This window comes from Erpetoichthys calabaricus, chromosome 1 (genome assembly GCF_900747795.2).
Source record: "Erpetoichthys calabaricus chromosome 1, fErpCal1.3, whole genome shotgun sequence".
Classification (NCBI taxonomy): domain Eukaryota; kingdom Metazoa; phylum Chordata; class Cladistia; order Polypteriformes; family Polypteridae; genus Erpetoichthys; species Erpetoichthys calabaricus.
The window spans coordinates 86,535,477-86,546,344 of record NC_041394.2 but is presented as its reverse complement, the minus strand read 5'-3'; positions in this window follow the sequence as shown (position 1 = coordinate 86,546,344).

Sequence of the window (10,868 nt, the reverse complement as noted above, 5' to 3'; positions counted from 1 at the left end):
AGCTAGCTTACTGGAAGGTGGACTAATTTAGATTCCTAAAACACACCTGCAAATGCAAAACAAGCTGCTTTTTCATGCTTTCGTTTTTCTCTTTTCTGTGCCTTTGACTGATACTGACTTCAAGCAATCTCTCTGCTCATGAATGAAGAATTACCACAATAGGGTGTTACTGTACATGGCGTTAATTTGATGATTCATGAAACAGCAATAATGCCATTAGAGTCAAGCTGTGGACTTTCTGAGCTCCTCTCCTTTGAAAAGGTCATTGCTTTGCATTATGTGTCACTGATGTTATGCGATATGCCCAATTACCCTATGGTTAAGATTAGACTTGTGAGAGGAGTTAGCTGACTCAAGTCAAGTAAACCAAGAAACACAAGTGTGAAATACAATTGGCTGTCCAGCGGAGCTCCTAAATCAAACCTCCAACCCCCCAACACACAGTGCATAATCTTCGTAAAGGAAAGGAAAAGCTTTGGTTAGTGGTATAGAAAATGTATGACTGAGTTGCTCTGTATGTGTTTGCACAATCAGTCCTACTGATCTGCTCTCCTAATATACTGCAGGTATTATTCATTATTGTTCACAATGATCATTCATTATCAAGAAAGCAAATTTGTTGGTTGTGACATTTTCTACTGCAGAGATGGTGGTAACACTTAAATAGCAGTTCCTGTTATATCAGGTGTCTGGGGAAAAAGAAAATTGACAGTAGAGTTGTTAAAAAAACGATAGGTTTATAGAAAGAAAAGAATGTCAAGTGTAGTTTGGATGGTTACATGAAGGCCATACCAGCCTACACATCTTTAGATTTTGCAGCTGGTGTCTGAAAAGCACATCTGAAGCAGCAATTTGGTCAACTAGATAAGTAATTTTGTCCCCTTTGAGAGATGCATGCAGCAGATCCCATACAAATGCAAATGTGAGAACTAACATTGTCTCAATAATTCATCGTTGTGTCAGCACGTTATTTATTAACCATCAATAAGCATTTCAATATATTAAACATGTAGTGTTTAATAGAGGAGACCAAAAATATTTTATTTACAAAAACACTAAAGAATAAAAATGTTTGCTTGTTCTATCTAGGCTGAGGACACTATTAGCCTGAGGGATGCATTTAATTGCTTCCTAAAAGACCCTGGCGTTTTCGCTGCTGAAGAAACAACCAGGGAGAGGTACAAATCACAAAGTTGTTGTTGCTGTTGAAACTTCCCTTAATATGTTGGAGAATTTTACTAGGGTCACAGAGTCATTTTTTTCTGATACTAGAGGCAGAGGCAGTATCTTTAAAGAACTGAAGACATACAGTGTATATATTGTGGAGGCTTTCAACTCTGAATATTCATCTTTTAGTTGAAAAAGAAACTGTCATGAAGACAAATAGAGTACTACTGATATACTGTATGCACAACAGCCGCAAAAACAGTTTCTCCAGACCTTTTGAAAGTTTCAGGCAGTTCAGTTTCAACAAAGGTGGTGGCTCTATGTTCATAGGATTTGAAGAGCAGAACAAATATAGAAATAGTGCTAAAACTAATAATATCATTTACTGTTTTCCTGCCAGCCTTTTTGCAAAGATTTGAGCTCTTTATCTTTATTACAGAGATAATGAAAATATTGATATTATAAGTAAGAATCATTTTATGGGTTGTTTCTTTCACTGTTTTGGAAGCATGACGAATAGGTGGCAGGATCTGTTTAATACAGTGAACAGCACTGTACAATATCCAGTCTCTGTAAGCCCAGCCTTCCTTTACAACACAATTACTAACTTTCTTTTCACTTCTTACTATAAACAATGTAAGTGAAATTATCAATTCCTTTCCTATATGTTGACCCAAAAAATCACTGTTAAATTCCCAGTTAAATATCTGCTAGTAAAACTATAGCATATGTGAAGCTAAGTTTAAGGACAAGGACTTCCTCTAACAGAGAAAGCTATTGTGGGGGAGGCAAACACAGAGGAGTTAGCAAGATAGTTGTGCTGTTAAAAATAGACAAAAGACAAAACTGGATTACTGCAGAGAGCTCTTTGCTGGCTTCACAGAGGCAGAAACTGGGATATGAGTTCCTTAATTCTTTTATTAAGGAATAAACTCATAGAAGTCCCTAGCCCTTTTTCAAGAGCTGTTTCGTATAACAGGTAATACAAATGGTTTAGAGAAATATTCTCCTTGACAGAAACAAGACAAAAGCATTACTGTGTATTTTGATTGAAAATGTATGGTTGTTGTTTTACAGACCAGCCATTGAGAGAAGGACAATAATAATGTAACTGGGAGGTACTTCACTCAAGACGCAGCATGATAAAGTATATTAGAATCTGAGATAGAAAGATAGCAATGGAAAGTGAATGTTTTAGTTACTATGGATGACAGAATGAAATGTTGAATGTAGGTCAGATGTTAAAGTAAATGTGCAAATCAAAGGATATTACTTGTCTAATGTCAATATAGGATAGCAATCAGCAGAATCTGAGATTGGATGCAATATTGGTAAATTTACAGTGAAGTATCCTTTTATTTGTGTATCCCTCTATTCATGCATTTTTCTAACTGTTGGAAGGTCTTCTTCCTGTTTTTGACATAGTATGTTCATGATGTGTTTGTCTCTTTTTCTGTGTCCAAAAAATAAACCTATATAAATAAAATTGTAATATCCTCCGTCCATCTTTTACATTTTTCAGCTTTGTTTGATTTTGTTTTCCTTTTTGCACACTGAGGACCTCATTTCAACCCTCACATCATTTCTTGTCTGTTTGTTTAGTCACCAATCATGCAAAAAACAAATCAACTGTTTTAAAAAAAATCAAAAATTGACAACTTAGAATATAGGCGATATGGCATTTCAAAACTTCCATTGAGGTGGCGAGTTGTAATGGAAGAACAACCCCAAAACTTTACATTATTTCAAAATAGCTCAATCTTAATAAAATTTTGTATGTATGAGAAACTTGAACTAATGTACAATCATTGCTATCTGACATTTCAAAAATTTTATTTGGAAGGGTGGCTATGATGAGAGTGGTGTGCAAAAAATGCATCATTCTGAAGTTGATTGAATTTTGTATGCATATTATTGTTGATAAAACTCAAAAGGTGCTCTTTAAGGCTTTTGAAAAGTTAAATTGACAAGCAGGTTTGTAATGCTTGGAGAATTAGGTCGGGGATATACAGTAAAACCTCAATTATCTATCCCTCAGTTAACCATCAATGTCCGTTAACCATCAGGGCAAAAAAAAAAATTGTGGACACCAATTTTACTGTACTAGCACTGCCGTGTAGTACAGTATGTTGTGAGCTGTGTGTATTAGAACAACTCTCCCTTGTGTTACCACTTAGTGTTCTTTCCCAACACCACGTGTCATACCACATTTTGAAATCAGTGTCAGTTACGTACCTTCAGTTTTAATATCATTTCATAGTTTTTCTTTTTTGTTACAATTAATCTACTATATATTGTTATGGCCAATAAATGTATGTAGGTGGTGCTGGAAACATTTATGAAATGGCGAAAGTGCTTCAAGTGTTGCTTCAATTTATGGAGTAAGAGGAATAACAGTGAACAATATAAAGGATAATGCCAACAAAATAGGAAAACATGTTGAAAATAGAAACAACTAACAGTAATGTTATTCTGTATTAATGTTAATGTTCCTATGTATTGTGATTTTTTTTTAATTCTGTTATATTATGTTTTATTAATATGTTGTGACGTGCAGGCAGCTTGTGATATGTTGTGTAGGAGCAGAAAGGGTGGAATGCAGGCTGGAAGTGATTGGACTGGGTAAAGGGCTTCTGTTCTGTAAGGGGTGGACATGCCTCTTAGGAGATGAGTGAAAGGAAAAGTTGCGAGAAAAGAGGAGGTGCGGCGAAAGTAAGTTTTGAGTAGGGTGTCAGGAGACAATAAGTAGGAGTGTTTGTTGTACAGAGAAAAAAAAAGAATGTAAGTGACAGGATTGGTAGTGAAAACTTTCCTTTATTGTTTTTACAGGTGTGCTCTGTAACCCAGGTAACAGAGTATAAGACAGGGCACCGTTTGTTACGAAACAAAGACTCCAAGTAAAACGTAGAAAACTCCAGTACTTCCGAGTTTTATTTGTTTATTACGCTGGTCATTACAATATTATATGGATTATATTTTGTTAATATAATTTTGTTCTGTAAATAAACATGACTATTTGCTAAACTAATCTATTGTACAGTATATCAATTTTACAGTAGCTGTTCTGTTACCTGTCTTTTCTCTTATCTGTCCCAGTCTCAATCCCAACCCCTGATGAATAATTGAGGTTTACTCTACTTAACACTACGTGATGCATGCGCTTGAGGACTCTGCTGCTACGCAGTGTACTGTCTATACTTGCGCATGTACTTTAAGTAAATCTGGAGGATTCTACCAGGTTGCATTACGAGACATCATCACGGTGATAAAACAATGTCCAGTTTTGCTGGATTGTGAGTTCAGGGTCAAAGATGTTAAAAATAAAGAGATGCTTTGCATTCTGATGCTGTTGCACAGGTGCAAAAAAAAAAACAACACTAGTAATACAGATGGTACGTGAGACCTTTAAATGTATCACATCATTATGATGGGAAACATGCAAAGCTTGTATTGCCAAAGTGAGAAATGGCATTTAAGTTTTCTTCACCACATCAAATCATTCATAAAACATCTAAGCATGCAGATTGATCCTGTTGGAGCTTCACTGCGGCTTGCCGTCACATGTTAATAGTAAACAATGATGCTGAGAACATGTACCAAAGCTTGAACACACACAAGACCCATAATTTTTCTGGTATTGCAACTCACGCACACGTTGTGTTCATTTCTGCTGATGTCTCAGAGAACGTGTCAAAACAGGGCTGGGAACGCGTGGCAACCATGAGGCATGCGTGTAAGTGTTCTGAGCATGAAGTACAAACCGGCCATTAGGGTAAAAGACTAATACTGTGTTATCACACCAAAATGGTTCCACTGAGGGTAATTAATATGGCATATTGTTTATGTTTGGACCTAGTTGCAGTGAAGGCTACAATGGAAATGGAAACAATGGTTGTTGTGGTGTGTTGTGATGGGGGACCAAAACAAAAGCATGCATCACTCAAAAATATCTACTTTCACAAAATTTTGTATTTATGCTATTACTCATGCAATTTAAAATATAGGCTTCATGGAGTTTCAATAATTTCTTTGGGAAGTTGTAATGGGAAGACATTAGTCTTCAAAAAATTTTGTATTTATGTTATTGTTCATGCAATTTAAAATATGGACTTCATGAAGTTTAAACAGTTTCATTGGGGAGTTGTAGTACTAGGGTATACTAGGGTAACATGTTTACATCTTTCCTGAAGAAGGGGCCTGAGTTGCTTCGAATGCTTGCATATTGTAATCTTTCAGATTGGGGAGTTGTAATTGGCAAATATCAAAAAAACATGGATTACTCCAAAGCAGCTGAGTTGATGCTCATGATATTTTGCACAAATATTAATAGAACCTAACTTAAAATACAGAGTTTATGGAATTTCAAAAGTTTAATCATGAATAAGAATTCAATAGGGAGAACAACACAAAAAGTGTAGTTTTGCCCAGTGTACATGCAGTGATTCATTTATTCAGCAAGCCAGTTTATTAATTCAGGATTAAACATCTATTTGTGAAACCATGTTACACAAGGAAATACAAAGAAGGCAGCACCCATGGCTACAGGCTGTCCCCAGCCCAGCAAGGAGTTACTTCAATTATGGAATCCAGTCATGCACAACAAAGGCAAATTCTCAACTCATGACAGTAGAGAATTTCTTAGCTATCAGATAAGTAGTATAGGTGATGGTTGGGATGCTAGCATTGTAATCAGCAATGACAAAAACATCACCATTTAAAAAACATTAAAATATTTGCTTTCTCATTTCATCCCATTTTACAAATATACCTTGTCAATACTAGGTACTTTGACAAGTAAATCAATTAAATATATAACAAATTGTTGCATTTAACTAAGCAACTCCAAAGGTCCTATTTCTGCAATTCTACCTGAGGTGCCAAAATACGAATAAAGTCTTGGTGTTTCAACGAGGATATGTGTCCAATTGTGAGGGCATTTATGATTCCATATTAATAAACATTTTTTAAAATTCTTAGTCTAAAGTTTACTGTATTAGCTTGGGTATATTGCCTGGCATTTTTTAATTCTTACAAGTTTATAAAATTGCAGTTTTTCTAATATCTTTATGCTAGAAAGAGAACTTGATAGGACACATAGTTCAGTGCCTTGTTTGGACAAGCAACCAATCCAGTTATTTATTAGAGCGGCTTAATACTTAATAGAGTCAGGAAAGAGCCGGTGTCAATTACAGCAGCATTGGGCACAGGATAAGAAACAACATCAAAATCAATTCAATCATTTCTTGTCCACAGCTGTTGGTTCTTCAAAGATGTTTTTGATGTTCAGTGCCTTATAAGAAAGTAAAGTCACAATAATTGCAGAATTGTACACAAATTGAATTTCTTTACTAGCTTATCTTGGTATTAATGTGCCATATTTTTTATGTGATGCATTTCAGAAAGCATCATCTTGTAGTGTTTAAAATATGGTTAACTTGTAAAGCAAATGTGTTGATTTTTGATACACTGCAAACATCATCTTACTATTGAATTTCACCATTGTAAACTTTTAGATACTTACACTCTGAGCCAGATAGTCACTGTAAAATATTAAAAAGCAACTAAAATGTACCTAATGTGGCGATCAGGTGCATTCTGTGTTGAAATATTACCTTCTGAATAAAACACGAGCACATTCTCAGATAAGAGCAAATCTGAATCAGAGACAAGGGAATATAGTACATTTCACCAGAGCTTTCCCTTTTTTCTTCTTTCAACTAGTCTGGAAAAGGAAAAATACACTAATATCTGTCCATAGAGTGCAATGGACTCCTTTTGGGCAAAATGATACCAAAAGAAGGATAGAGGCAAGGTAGCCCAAGGGTTCTTCTTTGAGACAGTGCAATTAAATGAATGTAGGTAGTGAGAGACAGCAGATGTAACAGAGGCCAAGAAGACTTCCAAGAGAATATTAAGTTAAAGGAAATATTCAGATATTTTAATCTTCAGAGTACATCAGAGGATACCAGATCATGACCCACTTAGTGACTAGCAGGTCAGTGGCACTTAGTGACTCCCAGTCTAGAAATAAGGAAATAAGAGATGAGACAAAGTGTGGTCAGAGACAAGCAAGGAGAAAGGCGCCTCGGTATATCCAGAATCACTCTCAGAAAAGATAAAAGAATAAAATCTACATGTATAGTTACTCTTCAGAGAATTTATTTTACTTTGTAACATGTGTGCTTAGATGTATTTGTGTTAGGGGAATTTTGTGCAGTACAGAGTTCATTATTTTATCAAAATAACACATACTCATTTTCTAAAGGGTATTTTATTACTCCTTGCGATAAATGATTCCAATTTAACAGTTTGCTTTTATAATTAGCCACCAAAAAAAACTTATACAGTAGAAGTGTATTTAACTGTAATTGCCCTTTAGTTTCCTGAAGAATAATATGAAAAGGTAAACATTTGAACATCTTAGCATCGTCTTATTCAAGTAAAGAAGTCGCCATATTTTAATAAGTTAAAAAAATGCATATGTGACATAACTTTCAGGTGTGTTTGGGGACTTAGTTAACTGATTTGAAATATGGAGATTTTTACATATTTTTAAATACTTCATTGGGTCAGTTATCACATCTCAGTGCATTACATATTTTTGGAAAAGTGAGCCATATTTAAAAATAACAGAGATAATAGATTGGAATTATATATGTTACTAGACTACAATAAATATTTCTCTGTAAAAGTACTTCCATAGCTTTTCAATGGGAAAACATTGAAGTTACAGAAATGTGTATAGTGCTCTGTTTTTTGAGGTATTATTACTGAAATGGAATATTCTTGACAAATTTCCTTAAACAATAAGTGTGCCAAACAAAACTGGTTCCTTGGGAGTTGATTTGTTTGATGTGGACAAACAGATGACAGGCAAACAGACAGACAGACAGGCAGGTATGGTGTTCTCAGAAGGTACTTTTTACATTAAAGCCACCTGCCTAATATTGTGTAGGTCCCCCTTGTGCCACCGAAACAACTCTGACCCATCAAGACATGGACTCCAAAAGACCTCTCAAGGTTCTGCTGTATCTGGCACAAAAATGTTACCAGTAGATCTTTAAGTCATGTAAGTTGCAAGATGGGACTTCCATGGATTGGAATTATTTTTCCAGCACATCCCACACATGCTTGATTGTACTGAGAACTGGAGAATTTGGAGGTCAGGTCAACACCTTGAATTCTTTGTCATTTTTCTCAAATGATTCCTGAACAATGTTTGTCATTATCCTGCTGAAACAGGCCACTATCATCAGGCAATACTATTGCCATGAAGGGGTGTATGTGGTCTGCAACAATCTTTAGGAGGTGGTCTCTTCCCTAGGTAAATAACACATAAGCCCCCAGCCATCCACATAATCTAAAGGAAAATGTGACCTATCAGATCAGGCCACCTAATTCCATTGCTCCATGGTCCAGTTCTTGTGCCCATTGTAGGTGCTTTCGCAGGTGGATAGGGGTCAGCAGGAGCACACTGACTGGTCGGCAGCTACAAATCCCCATATACCTCAGGCTGTGAAGCACTGTGTGTTCTGACTCCTTTCTTTCATGGCCAGCATTATGTTTTTCAGCAATTTGTGCCACAGTATCTCTTCTGTCAGATGGGCTTAGCCTTCACTCCCCACATGCATCAGTTAGCCTTGGGCGCCCATGACCCTGTTGTTGGTTCACCAATTGTTATTCCTTGGACCGCTTTTGGTATGTAATAACCACTGAATACTGGGAACAGCCTCAACAACCGCTGTTTTTCAGATGCTTTTATCCATTTATCTAGTCTTCTCAATTTGACCCTAGTCAAAATTGCTCAGATCCTTACACTTGCCAATTTTTCCTGCTTCTAACAAATCACCTTCAAGAACTGACTGTTCACTTGCCGCCTAATATATCCCAACTCTTCACAGGTGCCATTGTAATATGATAATCAATGTTATTCACTTCACCTGTCAATGGTTTTAATATTCTGGCTGAGCAGTGGATACCTCTAATATTGTGAGTGACCAAAAAAAATGGCAGTTTGTTTGTTCTATATGCAAATTCAAATTATGTTAACTATATGGCAAGGAGAGACACCACAACTAACAATGATTAGCACTGGCGAGCAATCCTAAAAGCCAATTTGCAATATATATGTCAATGACAAAAGAACGACTCTTCAGATTAAGGCAGAAGACATTCGTTTTTATGCCAAGTCAGCTTAAACATGCACATCAAAATAAGCCAGCTTTTTAATTCAATAAAATAAAAATCTTCATTGTGAAATCCATGCTTGCTGCAGCACCATTGTTTGTCTGTTTGTTTTTTTCTTTCCTTATGGATTTAATATCATCCTAGTCCAAACCAGCATCCACCAGCAGGCCTTTTATTTTTTTTAACCACCTAGTGCCTTATGGGTACTTCAAAAATTTCCCATATCTGCTAAGCTGCCTGTTGTGATTGTCCTTCAAAATCCAGGACTTTAGTTAGGCTCTCTCCTTCCAAACATATCAACGTATTTATGTTATAATATCAGCTAACAAAAACATGTTAAAGATGTTAAAATCTCAAATTCTGATAATATTGAAAGGAGATAAATTAGAATAAACTTGTAGGGGCAAAAATAAGATTTGTGACTTGAGTTCTTTTTCTGAAAAAAAAATCTACAAATTAGACACTTGAAAGGCTTACCCCTAATCTCATTCTGTTGTGTCACTATTCTTGATACATAGTAAATGCTAATCTCTTTGCAAATTATGATATTAGGCTCTCTCTTTTAGATTTCATTGCTAGTACATAGATTAATTGTCTTGACAACTGCCATTTTCTGTAGTCATAAATTAATGGTGCGGAGTGAATTGTAAGGTGACCCCCCTACCACCAAATATGTTCTCATGCTGTCTACTGCCTACTGGGAGAAGCAGCCCCACCGTACTCTCTCTCTATCTCTTTGTCTCTCCCTTTCAATACTGCTGTTCCTAAAGGGGCTGCTTCTCGAATCATCTATATGTCACATTTGTTCCATATTTATATTAATGATACAAAGCTGTATTTGTAAATGAATCCTTGATACCTGACTGCCTAGAACTAGCTGAGAAGCCAACTCACTGTGGGTGATTTAAATTTATATAAACTTTCTTGTTCAGATGATCAGTAAAATTATTTGTTTTTTTTTTTTTTTTTTGTAAATGGAACCACATAAGAAGCTTGGATCATTTTTCTTACAGTGTTAATCTTACACTTGCTTGAATGCCAGACCCTATGGTATGTCGTGGACAGCAACTTCAGCTTTGACATTGAAATTACTACTACAAGTTCAAGTCTGTCATCAGTGTCAAACAAAGGCAATGCTGGTCCTTGGGTACTCCAGTGGCTGAAGATTTTGATTCCAACCAGTTTTGTAACTAGACTCTAATATTTACTGTATACTGAGCATTCTATTAAATATTAACAGGTATTAATTCATTCAGAATGCTTCATCTGGAACCCTGTCATTCAATACAATGCAACTCCTTTGACTTAATTCTTAAATGATTTGTTTCTGCAACACACTTTTCTTTGCTTACAGAACCTAAAATCTGGCAGCTTACAACACTACAGTATACTACATTTCTTAAACCAGATAAACATAAAATACAGCTTAACCCTTCTGAACTTGTTCATTGGACTGTTGCCAGACATGCAGTGTAGTCACCTGGAAAATAGAAATGTGTAGTTTTGAGTCCTCT